The sequence below is a fragment of the Rhipicephalus microplus genome, chromosome X, assembly GCF_043290135.1.
Source record: "Rhipicephalus microplus isolate Deutch F79 chromosome X, USDA_Rmic, whole genome shotgun sequence".
NCBI classification, from domain to species: Eukaryota; Metazoa; Arthropoda; class Arachnida; order Ixodida; family Ixodidae; genus Rhipicephalus; species Rhipicephalus microplus.
In genome coordinates, this window is record NC_134710.1 from 363,454,060 (window position 1) to 363,470,307 (window position 16,248).

The following is a 16,248-nucleotide window of genomic DNA, read 5'->3' on the forward strand; positions in this document are numbered from 1 at the left end:
TCACAGGATTTTCAGTGGGGATGCACGGATGCGACTGGGTGGGGTGGTCGGTGCCGCACCTCGAACATACCACGTCTGGTGTAGGGCAATGGTAATCCCGTTGGACGAGCTTAAGGCAAATCTTGCAAACCACTTGTCGGGGGTGTTGGGGGAACAACTCAGTTTTGCTCCATAGAAGCGTACGTAGTGGGGGCCCTTCAATCCTTTGAAAGTGACCAACGCACTGTTGGTCTGGCCTATCATGCGTGCTTGAAATATTTATGTTGCAGGAGCCACAAGTTTATCTACTATCATGGAAGACAAAGTGCCGGGCACGATGCCAGGAACCATACCATTGCAAGAGTTGTCCGGAGCCGCGAAGTATGTGGTGATGGGATAAACACGATCACCGAGTCTCAGCTCCCGCACCCTGTGTAACGCGTCGGCCACATGGGACTGGGGCGTGCTGATGATGGCTAGGCTTTGCAGTGGTCGCCGTCAGAATATGATGTCCTCGCGGTCTTTGGTAGTCAAACCAGCAGTGCTCCACAGAGAGCCACCGAGTTCAGGGCGTGTCCACCTATCCAGATGAAGCCCTTCTTGTAGGCGTAGAATGATCTTTTCATCATGTATAGGAAGTCAAGGCAGATGCTGGTTCCCACTCTGCTTGCGTGCATTGCGCCGAGAGACGACCGAGATGCTCTCGCCTGGTTGGGTTTCCTTGTGGGTGTTCAATTGGCGGGCGCGTCGCTTCTTGGTGACGGCCTTCCAACAGCCACCTGCATCGTCGTCATCGGTGTGGTCAGCAGGACAGTTCGAGGCAGCATCGTCGTCCAGTCTTTCTCTAGTCAAAATGTCATTTTGTTGTCCGGAAAAAGAACTGGTGAAAGCTGGATCAGATGTCAGACCTATGGTGTGCGTCCCGGGTGCCGTTACCGCCGCCCAACGCCCGGCCATGTTCTCCATCGCCGACGACGAACCTTGCACGTTGTAAGACGGCTTTACGGTGGTTGAATGCTCCATCGACACAGTGTCGTGAGTTGGCTGAGAGCCTTTCGCACTGATGCCGGCTTCGGGCCCGTAGTATGGGACGAGGGCACCACGCCGCAGTAGCAGCAGCCGCATAGGGGCTGCCTCAGAGCGTTAGAGTCTCACGCATGAATGAACGAAAGATCAACTTAGTGCGACAGGCTTGGCTTCGGTGAGGTCACAGCCACTTGCTGAGCTGAAAGTTACCACCAGCACTTAGGCGAAAAAATTCACAGTCAAATAATGCACATGATGCAGGTGAAAAAATGGGGAGCATTGCACGAGACGTCGCGCACGACTGCCTGAGAACGTCAAACGTCAAACGGGGAAGCATGCTTGCCGTTAGAGTGAATCGGCACTTATCCCGGAGAAAACGCCGGCGCAGGCCATTAGGGCGCCGTAGGCGCGGCAAGCAGGCAGTAGAGCAGACGTACAGACGCCAGTGAGCATGCGCTGTGACAAGAGGATGGAGGAGGAAGGCAATGATACGTGGGGTTTAGGAGGAGGAAGGCAGCCATTCTGAACCTAGCCAAGCTACCGCCGCCGAGTTAGAGAGGGTTAGAGTTGCAGTCGGGGGCGAGGGAGGGAAGCACCACAAAAACGGCGAACAAAGCGCGAGTGGTGATGACGCAGCGGAAGACACCGCCGCTAGCGCAGTGAATTGGGCGATCCATGGTCGCTGTGGAGAGCGCCGCCGAGGGAGGGTCAGCTGACGCGAAGGATGACCACCCGGCGGCATGTAAAGGGTCGCAAGCAGAGCGCAAGCCCAGCCTCAAGGACAAGTCCACGCCGGGAACTAGCACCGCTCTGCCAGGAACGTAATGGGACAAGAAAAGAGACGACGGGCCGCACGGTCGCGACATCCTGAAGACCGCCTATGACAAAGCACATCAGCAGCTCAGCCAAGCAAGGCAAGTCCGTGAAGGTACCAGAAGACGCTCCGAAACACTCCCAACCGTTTATCGGCGCAGAAACATGCTGGCGCCTCGCATCAGCACGCCTGGGAGGGAGCTCAACATGGCGACCAACATGGCGAAGCGGGAGGAAGGCCGAGCCGGGAAGACAAGATGGCGGCAGCTTCTGTGGAAACTTAGAAGTCAACAACACCGTCGTCAGACGAGCACGAGCCCAGCGAGCTTGTTATTGACGAGCTTGCACCGACATCATCAGACTTTCAGGAGCGCACTCGGCAGCAAATGTTCTCGATGCCGGCAGGCATCGGTCGAGGGCGAAACAGCGGGAGCCGCAACCCCGAGACGGACCATAGTGGAACGCTCCGCAAGTCGCTCAGGCCCTTAGGCCCGGGCGCGCACAAGGCTGACGCGGGACGATCTCAATGGAGCGCCAGAAAGATACGACGTGACACCGAGGGGCGCCCAAGAGACCGCACGTTGGGAAGCGAACACACAGAAGCGACGTGGACACATGAAATGGACACAGACAGCGACTTTTGCGAATAGGTGGGTGCGTTTCATACTTTCACGCCGCCATGTGTTTCCACAGCCACTCTTATTGTCGAGGCGCCGAAGGCTGAACATTTCGAGAACGACGCTAGCACGCAAGCCCCAGTGACTCTGCAATAATTGTCACGCGGTTCTTTACGAGGTTAGAACATTCGGTCCTGCGAAAATAAAGTGTGAATAATTTGAAGAAATAGCCGAGAAAGGAGCGCCAAAAGTTAAGTGCTCTGAGGCATGCATGCATGGCGGTGTGTGAACATATCAGAATCCCGCGCTTTTTTTTCTTTTTTGCCTTTTTCTGTTTCTTCGTCGTAGAAATGTGCCTTAATGTTTGCGCCATGAGTATGTCGTTTCTTCATTGGTTTAATACCGGCAAAGAGATAGTGCACCTGGTGTGTTTTTCTTTTTTTCCACTTGTCTCAAACTGCATATGCAACGTATTTATTGCACTGTGGTAATTATTGTCATTGGAAATGCTTATATCTAGTCATCTGGGAGCATGAAGAGCTTCATGCGCCCACCCTTTCGAAAAGTGTGTGCTGTGAATGCACAGCTGAGCAACGCCGCCACAAGGTTACTTGCGAGAATCGGCACTGCAGCGCGTCCACTATGCCAAGTAATGTGAAGCCGGCGCCATACGAAGGGCTTTTTTTTTCTTTCTTTGACGACAAGTCCTAGAAAGATCATTACTAAGACGCGCACGAAGGACAATTCAATAAGGTATTTGCGGTGTCGTGCGAAAGCACAAATGCCATGTGTATCCGAAGTTGCATGCGCCGGAGCGGTCACACGCTTTTTAGGTGGTGACGTGAGGCAGTTGGCCGAGTCTGCTGCGCACAAGCTCATGGTGCATTTCCCAGGCGAAGCTTAATTTTGACTATTCCACTGCCCAATAAGATTAACATCATGGTGGCAGCGGTAGAGTGGGTAAGTTCGAAACATTAGCATGTGATGCAGGTGCTTTTTCTTTCTTTTTCTCTCCTCCGGGGAGGCAAGTGAGAGTGTTGTGTGAGCGTACTTATGTCTTTACGTTCAAAGTCAGGCAGCCATGTAGTGCAGTGGAACACATGCCCATACACACGAGTGCTCTATCTGTTATGTCTTCCCTCTCTTTTTTTTTCTGAGTAGGTTGTTCTCGCCAGTAAATTGGTACGCTGCACGATGGCCCCACAAGCAGCGTGTTCAGGTCTGTCCTATGATGTGTTGACGGGGCCTGCTGTAAACTGTGAGCATGATACTTTCCGTCTAGAGCTTTTCGTTTCTCTAGGTTTTACACACATTCCAGCCGTTTCAATTGTTTCTGTATGGGTCAGTGCCGACCTTGCTAATCAGGAACTTGGTTTTTTTCACTTAGTTTCTAGAATAACATGGTCCTATAAAATAGGGGCTGCAAAGAAAAAAAAACGCCATGTTTTTTTCAGTTGTTTAGCAAATGTAAATGTATCTTAAAAGAAGAACATGGATTGTCCGGGGTCTCAGTGACCCACAGAAAGCAAAGCTATTCTATAGAACAGTGAGGAAACTGCAGTGTGACATTTTGTGCCTGCAGGAAACAAACATAAATTCGTTGCGCAAAGCTAGGGGACTAGTAAAGCAGTTCTCTGCATGTAGATTTTTCTCATTCCCCACATAACATGCGTGTGGCACAGCAATAATTTTGTTTAAGTGGTCTCTTTTAATGGCGGCCACTTCACGTTCGACCCAGATGGTCGAATGATAGTGTTTGACTTTGATCTTCAAGAGGAGCAATTTAGGCTAGTCAGTATATACGCGCCGATAAAAAGTCAAGCAATGGCAAGCTTTTACAGGCAATTAAACGCGATGCTGTGTGAAAGAAAACACCTTATTTTATCTGGTGACTTTAACAGCATTTTTCAGAGTTGAAATGATAGAATAGGCCCGGGCAGGGAGAAAAGAGACATTTACAACTCAGATATAGAGAAAATTGTAGAAAAATTCTACCTACTAGACGTGTACATACTGTGTCAAGGAATAAGCTTTCAACACACCTGGTCGCGTAACAACTTGCAGGCTCGTTTAGACCTTGTGTAAGTGACATCATCTCTGCAGTAAATGGTCGTAGACTGTCCGGCGGTTGACCCTCCCTCGTACGCTTTCGGCATTTCCGACCACAGGCCCGTAGTAGTGCCCTTTGAAGTTAACCCGAGGTTGTCTTACCACCGCCTTTGGCGAGTAGACAATAGACTCTTGAACGATGAGGTGGCAAGGGCAAGTTTACGCATCCGTTTGGCAGCCTTCATAGGCAATCATAGTTGGGACGCTCTCAAGCAGGCGTCACGAGAATTATGTACCCACGAGGGTAAAAAGTTAATACAACGCTATTCTGGGTTGGTGAGACAACGCTCCAGCGTATCTGGATAGTGAAAGAGGGGAACACACCTCTCTTCTTATGAATACCTATGCTAATAACTTGAAATTAAGATTAGCACGACTAAGAACGCTGACGTCTACTACGGCTAGCTCCTACCTGGCCATTTACTGTCCTAGTTCCCATGCTTAGGTAGTGAATTACATCAAGAGCACCCGGTGCAGAGCCTCCAGAGAGGTTCTGCACCGGGAAGCGATATTTTAACTGTCGAATTTCACAATGCAGTCTGCGACGTCATAGGACCTATCTTGTGTGAGGTGCTAAACTTACTTACAAGCAGACATACGCTCTCACCATCGTTAAGGAACGGCCGGATCATCTTTCTTCCAAAGCCACAAGAGCACCTCGGGGACCCACGTAATTGACGCTTGATTACATTATTGGGGACAGGCTACAAAATCTTAACCACTGTCCAACTCTGAGTCTACAGGGAGTCATGCCCTAGCTTATTACATCTTGGCAGTCATGTTCAGTGGTGCGCCCTAACGTCTAAACCTTGAACATACTTAACAGGAGTACTATAAAATACACGATACAGAAACAAGCGAGGGGATGGCTCACCTGCCAGGACAAAGCACAAGCATTCGACAGAGTAGAGCATAAGTAAAGTTTTGACACTCTGCTGGCGTTTGCTTTTTGCAAGCAGTTGGTGCACCTAATAATAGAAATATAAAATGACATTAACAGCGACCTCACCATAAACAATGAAATTGTAGCTTCTTTTCCAGTAACAGGAGGTACGCCTTTTCCCGCCTGTTAACGATAGAACCTTTCCTCATTCAGATTAAAAACACCAGAGTGTCCTCAGATTGCAAACAAACTACCGGTAGTGATACCATTGAAGTAGCTGCTTACGCAGATGACATAACAACGTATCATAAGTACGAGGACAGCCTGGCGGCTGTTCTCAAGGTTTTTCAGTATACGCCGATCTCTCCGGAGCAAAACTTAATCTACACAAGTGTAAATCTTTACGTCTTCACGTGTCGCCACTAATATTCTTGCGTGGTATTTCCGTCATAGATAAAGTATCCATTCTAGTAGTGAGCTATCAGCCCAGCGGAGTGATCAGGTAAAGCTTGGAGGAGGAGGTGAAAGCGCTGAAACTTCAGATGAACAGGGCCCTCGAGTTTAAACTCCTGTTCTATGTACGCCGTTATTCGCTCATGAGCATCTTTACTGGTCACCTCTGGTTTTTGTCCGACTCACTAGTAATGTCCTACAAGGTTGCACGAGAGGTCAAATCGCAGCTTATTAGGTTTTAGTTTACTTTTGTCTACCTCGCGCGAAAGGCGGCTGGAACGTCCCGTTGGCCGTCGTTTTGGCAAATACTTTTACGTTGAAGATGACCCTCATGGTGTTACAGCTACCAGAACAACACTCCACCAGAAAACTAGTGACATAGTATCTAGGGGTGCAAAGTCGCCTGCTTTTGTAGACGCAATCCCCGCGGCCCAAAGCTCTGAATCCAACGCCCTTCTGTGGGCATGTCATAGGTATCTATAGGAGAATAGTTGTGCTAAACTTGGATACTTCGTTCCTGGAGATTCGCAACACAGAGTTGGCACCGGAGTTACTGGTTAATTCTGACTCTGAGGTTGAAAACCCCGGATTTCCATGAGTCCGGCTGACCCCTAGCTAGCTACCGGGCAATATTCAGGATGTGGTGTGGCGCTTTGGGTGTTCCGTCTTGTCTATGGTGGACTGGATGTACAGATGGCATTTCATCCGCTCTGAGCAGTGCGTGCACTGCCGGGAGCACGAGGATAATGAACACGCATGGCAAACTTGCCATGTGGTCAAGACTATCTGGTCTCTCGTTGGCGGGGCGTACTGCTAGTATGATATAAAGCGGTTCATAAAAAAGGGTAGGTGCCTGAATGGTGCACTTGCACGTCTAGTGCTGACGGCCGGAATGTTTTCCTTGTGGGAAAACAGAAGTATAGCAGTAAGCCTGAAACGGGCCCGTAAGAGCCAGTGGCCGATGATAGTGCGAATGTACCACATTGTAACTGATCATTTGGAAACTGAGTTGTTCATCCTAAAGCACTCTTAGTCAAATCCTGGCTAGACTATACACGCCTGCGGGCAGGAAATCATGTGAAATTATCGCCAATTTCACGCGGCTCCATAGCCGTTTCCAGAGAAACCGACGAGATTCGAAGTGACCTTCAGAATAGCCGGGACAAGGATTAGCCGGAATTTTAGGTCAAATTATTGCTGGCAAGATATTCTCAGCTGTTTGAAAACAATGCGCTTTCGTACGTGAACGTTGCATGGGTGTTTTAGCGTGCCTACTCTAACGTTTGCAGTTCGTACTTGTGAACTGCTGCGAACTGCACGCTAGAGCAGCAGCGTCTTTTTAGCTTTTTGACAATTGCTTACTTCTGCAATTATATTTATGTGCATTATTTCGCGAAATAGAGTGGTTTTCACTCATTGGTCTTTAACTGATCTTATTTATGGGGAGTCGCTACTCTTACCATTATTCAGCATCACACCGCTGTTCAAGTGAATGCCAAAACGCACACCAAGGTCAAGTACGACGTACACAAATTAGCGACGGAGAGGTCAGCTTCCCGTCAAATAAATAGCGCTTGTGCACATCTCTTTCGCGAACGTCCGCGTGTAGTTGGTGTCAAGATATGATGCAGAACGAACCTCAAAATATTTATTGTTACTGCATGCAGTTGCTCTTTAGAAAATTGGGATTTTTATAGCTTATACATAATCTCCACAGCAGTACACGGCTTGTCTTGGTCGTGGTTCACTGTAACAAGTTCATGCTGGAATATGAGAACTGTACCTAATATTCAAAAGAGTTACCAAATGTCGGTGACATACGCTCTCCTGCTGACTTCTGCACCTGAAGTTTTACTTCTGTAGTTGATGTTCATCATCATATCGCGCAACCACTTATCAATCGATTTTGAATTTGGATCTTTCTCTGTCTCGCTGCCATCGGACTGTTTCTTTTTTGCCTTGCTTTCCTGAAATCATCAGTTCAACTTGTTTCGTAGAACACGAGCATCAACATAAATAGGCCGCTCCGCCGCGGTGGTATAGTGGCTAAAGTAGTCGGCTGCTGACCCGCAGGTCACGATTTCAAATCGCGCTGCGGCGGCTGCATTTCCAATGGAGGGGGAAACGCTGTAGACACGTGTTTTCAGATTTGGGTGCACGTTAAAGCACCCCAGGTGGTCGAAATTTCCGGAGCCCTCCACTACGGCGTCTCTCATAATCATATGGTGGTTTTGGGACGTTAAATTTCACATATCAATCAATCAACATGTTTTCCTTTGTATATCGGGATAAATCACGCTGCACCTCAAGGTAGTCAGAAACTACTGACCTGTGTCCTTATGAAAATTGCACTCCTCCATTTCATATGGTAGGCAGTAATGATTGATTGATTGATTGATTTGTGGGGTTTAACGTCCCAAAACCACTATTTGATTATGAGAGACGCCGTAGTGGAGGGCTCCGGAAATTTCGATCACCTGGGGTTCTTTATTATGCGTCCAAATCTGAGCACATGGGCCTACAACATTTCCGCCTCCATCAGAAATGCAGCCGCCGCAGCCGGGAATCGAACCCGTGACCTGCGGGTCAGAAGCCGAGTACCTTAGCCACTAGACCACCGTGGCGGGGCGGGTAGGCAGTAATGACGACTTATTCCTACAGCAGATACAGCAAATATCTCAAAGCCTTGTACTAAAATACTTCTATAATTGTGGTACTACCCAAGTAGGTAGACGTTAGCACCGTACCCAATTTTTCATTCACAGGTGTCATGGACTTCATTATGAAGAATTCCTTGTATACAGATTTGGGACACCGAAGTTGCAGATTTCCAATAAATGCACCATAGTTATGTCGCCACACTACACGAAGTCAAGATCCTGACGTAGAATACACAACCGGGCTGCATCACCTATTCATCCACTAAATAATAGATAAATTGTACCACCTACCATGCTACGAAAAACATCCTTGCATACGACATATGTCCCTAATGTGATGACTGGGATAACTACATCACTGCTCTTAATGCTGGGAAGACATTCCAGCAGAAAGTTGCATGAAAAATGTCATTTCAACTACTTAACGGAAGGACGCCAAGGTCACCAAAACACTTGTATCACTTCAATGCTTCTTCGCAAGAATGATCTGAAGACGCAAACTGCAGCGAGACACTGAGCCAGACTCACCTCTGCCTCGTACTGGCATACTGCACTACCAAGCACACTTTACTACGTCGTCTCATACTAGTCCAGCTGAATTTTCTCGAACAGTTGATTCAGTCATGGATCAATGGGCACTGAAAAGTTCTTGTTGATGTTTTCTGCCCCTTTTTGTGTTGTGGGAGTGTTAAATACTGTGACATTTATTTTAGCAACGATTCAACAACTTGATGGCACCTATCACCACCGTGCTTTTCCTGCTCATGCCAGCCAGACGAAGTGGCATGTGCCTCGTGACACTTGCACTGAGCCATTACCTTATTCTTATGTAAACTGGGGTAGAGGGACAGTTAGAATAACAACGAAGAATGATTCAAATGAAAAAAAAACGAAATAGCAGACATGAACAGGCATAGCGGTCTTTTATGAGTGTGTGTGTGTTTGGGCCATGACTTGAGTGTTCATGTCAAATATATTGTATTGTGAAGTTGTGTGATCTGTTCTTTACTATTTTGTCATACAGGCACTTCTGAGTGGTGTACTGTAGAGTTACTATTTATATTGCATTGTTTTCTCTCGTTCGTGTGTAATAAAGATCCTACTGTGTCATATACTCCAAAAGTTTTAGGCTCACCTTCTGTTTTGCTGGCAAATATCTTATCAGCCAAATACCCATCCAAAAGTACTCATCTTAACAGCACAATTTTATTTCATACCACCTTTCACACACACACACACACACACACACACACACACACACACACACACACGCGCACGCACGCACGCACGCGCACGCACACACACACACACACACACACACACACACACACACACACACATATATATATATATATATATATATATATATATATATATATATATATATATATATATATATATATATGAGAAAGAAGTGTATACTTAAAGGCTCGTTTTTCCGTGTTTTGACACAACATTATTGAGATCTAACAGACAATAATGGCAACGAATGTGTAGAGGAAGTTATTAGAACCAATGTTATGTAAATGAGAAAACAGAAAAGTGGGTGAAAAAATAACTTGCCGTGAGCAGTAATTGAACCTGCAGCGTTTGAATAATGCAATCGATGCTCTTAGAGCATCAAACGCTTTATTCGCAGCAGTTTCAACTTTAATGTCAGTGCTCTTAAGTTCCAATGTCTTGTACGATCGGTGGTCTCCATGGTGGCTTTCGATCTCACACCTACATGTGCGAGATATCAGTGCTTGCAATCCAGTAACAATCACTTAAATCAAAGACATGACTCATGCAGCATATTCGTACGACAACTTCATAATAAAAAGTTTGCAGGAAGAGTAGGGGAACTCAACACTCCAACTTTATTTAGATTAATAAATATTGAGATGCTGTATGAATGTTAAAACAGCGAAGTATGTGTGAGGAGACATGAGTAGATGAGAGTATAAATGTGAGCCGGCGTAAGGCTAATGTAGGGCTAAACTTAAATAGCAATATATATACATATATATATATATATATATATATATATATACACATATATATATATATATATATATATATATATATATATATAATTGCAGGGAATAAATTCTTGGACGTCGGTAAATAGTATGAATAAAAAGAAGACACACGTCGAAAAAGAGAAAGGTTTCTTTACGTTTCGGCCGTGGGACCGGCCTTTGTCAGAATAGAGGTAACAGTGGTGCAACAGCATATAAGCGCATACGTTTCGCTTGCAATAATCACGTGAGTGGAAACATCACAAAGACAAGTACAACAATCAGACATGAAATCTATGTGCGGGCCCCCGTATCACATCCTACTTATAAGCAATCAAATAACAAGTCACGACATGTGCACAAGGATTACAGTTGGTACAAGCAATAACATCTACAGCGGTCACTGATGCAAGACGCTGGGTTTCCCCGTACTCTCATTTAAACCGCCTGCGATTGTATTGAACTTAAAGATGAGAAATGTTTCGCGCACTTCCCTGTCATAATGCGTTCGGAAGCCAGACTCGAGAATCGTGGCTCTAATGTGGTCAAATGAGTGGCCCATTGCGTTAGCATGCTTTGATATTGGAAGGTGAGGAAGTGAAGAGATAAGAGCCTTGTGATTGTTAAACCGATATCGGAAGGGTGTTTCGGTTTCGCCTAAGTACTGCTTTCCACAGATCAAGCATTCCAGGAGGTAAACTACATTACGCGTGTCGCAGTTATAGTCACCATTTATTTTCACGCTGAAGTTAGATGCGGTGCTGTTTGCGATAAGTGAAGTGGTCATATGCTGGCAGACTTTGCAACGAGGTTTGTTGCAACGACGGCAGCCTGACGTACAGAAGAGCGCCAAATCTGCGTGACCTACTCATGTCATCAAAAAGCGTACGCAGTAAACCTACTGGCTGCCGTGTCCCGTACTTGTGACCACCGTATAGAAACTTCACGCAATAAATATTAGGAACGTACCACAGAGAAAAGTTACAACTCTGAATGAGGCACGCGCATGCGCCATTCTCGTGTTTTCGCGCAATCATAATAGATAGGTTGCGGCTGCATGCGGCTATTAGAATATTGTGTTGCTTCCCACAATGCGCGGAATCCGCTTGCGCTGTGCTTCGTGGGGTTATGTGTGCTAGACATAAATGTGCATGCAAATTTGTGCATGCTTGTCATGTCAGCCACGGCCCGTCTTTACATGCAAATCTACAATGAATGAAATAGCATTACGCGCATTTCTTGCAGCAAACATAAGTTTCCTTACCGTTAATACCCATTTGATGCTTTAATTTGACACGGAATTAGTCGTCACCTTTTACAGAGGCGGCGCACTCAGCCGTCGTGGTTGTTTAATTGAGGTGGTCATAGCAGACGACGCCGGCAATCAGGCATTGTGAGAAGCGTTACACTTCTCCGGGAAAATTACTTAGCACTTCGTACCGTCAGGGAAGAAGCGGCAGCAGTATTTTACTGATTTCGTGGAGTGAAGTACATGAATACTAATAAAAGATAACAGGCGCGAGAGCGGCTGCGGGCGGTGCGCGAGAAGTCGGCGGAGCAATCCAACCACTTACGTCACAGGAAGCCTCCGCATGGAACGCCACGGTATGTCCTCGCGCCCAATACGAGGCGCTGCAAGCTTTTTACACCTCAGCTGGTTACGCACTGCCTCCGTGACTGGCCGACATTTGACTAAGCGAATGTGTCATGTGAGGACGTCATCACGTGACGTCTCGGTGTGATCTCTGACGTTACGGAGGTGTCTCCACGTGATGGTGATTTTTCGCTTCACTCGTGTCGGAGATGCCAATGTGCAATGCCGCCTGTCTCTTTTGATGGGGCACATAAGGTTTTCGCTTTAGAGGAATATTTTGGAATAAATATGGGTGATCTAGGTTACGCAGCCCAACATTCGCCAGTGCTATTGAGGCTTCGATCACGAAGCTAAATATAAGTAAAAATTATTATTATTATTATTATTATTATTATTATTATTATTATTATTATTATGTTGTTGTTGTTGTTGTTGTTGTTGTTGTTGTCGTCGTCGTCGTCATCATCATTGCTTGAATGGTTGCCTGTTTTGACGATTATCATACTCTTCGTCATGATGTGCGAGCGTGAGGTCCTTTAAACATCACTAGCGTACAGAAATATGAATACGGATCTTGGGTCCAAACTCACACACACACTCAAAAAAATCACCGACATATCCTCCGAGAAAATTATGTTAGAGGAGCTTGTTCGGACGTGCATGGGGCGTTTCTTGGCGAGACCATTTTTGTGGGAAGGCTTTTTAACCAGCCGCCACTTGATGTGTACGTGAAAGGCAGCGTTGCTGGGCATGTTCCACGGCCGGCACTGCACAGTTGTGCCCACGTCGATCAGCACGTTAATCACCTGCCCCTTTAAGGTATACTAGCTGCTACCGTGACTCAAAGGCCCAACGCTCATAAATGGCAGACGTGAAGTTATCAGGCGTTCTTCAACGAGGTTGAGAGTGAGCAGGTGAGGTGGCTTGGGAGGATATCGGTACCCGTTCGGTACACTTATCGTAGGAACTTGTCACGTGCTGCCGTGCCTAAAAAGCGACGAAAAAAAAAAAACGTGAACGTAGTCGTGAGGAGGCGAGCGTGCGGGCCCTCGAAAACCGACGCCTTGTAGAGTTCTTGTATGAGCTACCTTTAGGCAGCAGAGTTTCGCCAAGGTCTGCCATCTTGAGTTCAAATGTCTTGCAGGAAAGGCACTACCAACCAGCGTAGGAACAGCGCTAGTGCTTCAGAGTACTACCATTGTTTATATATTTTTTCCTGTTTTTCTTTTGTTTATAAAGGTGCGAGCAAAACTTGGTTGCTGCAGTCACGTACACGAGCATTCACATTATTCTGACGTTCTTGGTATGTAATATCTATAGAAAGTGTATCGGCTCGTTGAACCAGTGAGATATATATCACACTAGCCTCGTCTTCTTTTCCGCAGTTTTTTTTTCATTTTCAGATGAAACTATTTTTGCACTTTTGATCGGGATCAAGCCAGTTAGAGATGACATATTTTTCGTCATCTGCGGCTCATTCTAAAAGCCAGCTGTACTTTTATCGTTTTCAACTGAATCAATCGCTAGATAGCGATTCAGAATGGCCGTGTCACGCCCGTGTTACGGGAGGCTCTCGTTTTACGCTTGTATTACAATCGCGACTCATAACAGCTGATGTAAATTTTTGTTCTGCTGCCTTGTCGCCTCCAACATTCCTTTAGCTTAAGGTTTGAAAGCTGCCTTGAGTGGACGCGCTAGCTGCGAGACCTTGTCATTCGAAAAATTCTAGTTTAAGTTCTCTTAATTCTAGTTTTTAGTTAATTCTTGCTTATCTTAAGCGTTCTGCCAGTCACACCAATTTGGACGTACGCAGCCGACACACGCTGACCAACTGTCTACGTGTAACGTAGCCACTGAATTTGTGTGTAATATAAATAGAGCAATTGCCACAGTGCCGTGGATAGATAAAAAGAAGCCAAGCGTTTATTTCTTCATCATTAAACGCTAATCTTTCTGTAGCAACATCCGCTACAGCAGCGTCTAATCACATGGGCTGTACGTAGTAATATTCAACAAAGAATGCCCTTGCTACCACATTTCTCGTGACCAACAGGCAACGTGGCCACAGTACCGAAGAAGCGCTGGGATAATAACAGCAGCCGATGTCAACTGCGCTTGAGCTGCCCGGAATCTGCGGAGCATCGGCGTGGTCGGCGTCATCTGCGTAATCTTGCTTTCTCCGCAGTGCATGTGAACCACCTATGACCACGTTATGACGCTTGACCAATAGCGCTGCTGAAATTCTGCAAGGCTCGGCGAGCGGCGTCCGAACAACAGGGACGAATCTCTGCTACCTAAAGGCAGCACATACAGTAACTCTAAAGCCTTGGGTGGCGGCGCGCCATCTAGCGAGCATTGTTGGAATAACCGCAGAGGCGAGAACGGAGCAGTGACCTTGAGTGGAGACCGGAGAATAGTATACTGGCAACAATAGTGAATGCGCTGGCAGCTCCCGCTGGACAAGTCGCGAGCAATCGAAACTTTCTGACCAAGTTCATAAAAAAATGACATTCTTTAACAATTCTTAGTGCAGATCATACCTCAGCGGAAGACATATATTTTTGAGGCAGACAGCCGTGTATTTGGAGCCAACAATTACAAAATAATAATCTTCAAAATTTCTGCCAAAATTTTCTTCGATAGTGAAAACGCTTGCTTCGTAACGTCTGCACGTATCTGCATGTTTCTATCTACATTAATGCATTCTTCTACATATACGCATTTATTTCTACCTATCTTCAAGCTTTCTTCATGCACTGCGCTGCGCAAAAAAATTATTTCTATAACCTCGTTTACAGGGCCCACTAGTTTATCAGCGCATTCCTAATGTCGACGCTAATTCCGGTTTTATGCATATTACCAGGTACTCTCTGACAAATTCTCAATTTTTGAAACGTCCGAACAATTACACATGCAAACGCTGCCTTGCGCAAATGACACCCGAGTAAATTGGAACCTTTCAGATTGCTTTAGAGCCTTCGATATAATTACGCACACAACATAACCATTCTGAGTGCATTACGGTACTTACACAGCCACCAGTGATAATGCCGGAATCTTGGATGGCACATGGATAAATATCGGTGGCTTTATCGCAAGGCAGATTACTGAGACCGACGACAGTACTAGCGGCTGTCATGTACAGCACGCATCGATTAACGTTTCATTCTGCGGGCAGAAGTTCTCCCCAACAAAAACTTCCGTGTTGAAAGCACTGAATGCCGCCTTCTTCAACTTCATGACTACGTAATAATGTACTCCAACACCGCAATCGTTCCCACATTCTCGCCGCAGACGGGGCTATACACATACGATACTCGTGACTATAGATTTGTACGCCACTTATTAACGGCAGAAATTGAAGAGGTGTTCGAATACTTGGAGAGGCTGGTTGCGAATGTGGGCGCAAATGTTTTCTCTCTCGGTACTGTTAAGATCGTACTTATCAACATCAGAAAGGCAGTCGGAGGACGCAGTTCCAAGCAGCTGGTGCACGTATATTGTTTACACGTGCGTGTTCTCATGGATGGTGTTAGCATGTCTGTTTGCAGTGTCAGTGGCGTGTAGCGTACTACACATCATATATACGGGCTGTCACATTCCCGGTAATATAGCGACAGCCTCGAACATCACTCAAGCGGCAGCGATGCGCCAACTAGAGTGGCAGCCGCAGCCGATTTCATTTTTTTTCCTGTTATTTATTGCTTCTAGCTTGCTTCAACTGGGATAAGAAACGGGGTGGAACAGGCACTTTTGCGACGGGGAAGGAAATTGGCAACCAGCGCTGTAACGCTCCGTAAGCCCATTCATTCGGCGGTACTTTGCAGTTTTCGGAGAAAACGACGCGAGAACCAAGCGGCGTGTCTCATTCTCCGGGCTCGAAGTAATTTATATGCGTTTTTTTTCTTTCTCTTGTTTTTTTTACCCGCTAAGGTCTCCCTGTTTCCTCCACTTTGTTTGTTATGTGTACCGCGTTGTTTATCCCGTCTGAAGGGGCACACCATAGCGAGAGCTCCGTGTACAGCAATTCGGTATAGTTGTGATTCCAGGGAGGGGGGGGGGGGGGGGTTAGCTCTCGCTACTTTTTGTTTTGTAATTTATGAAGTCCTGGCTT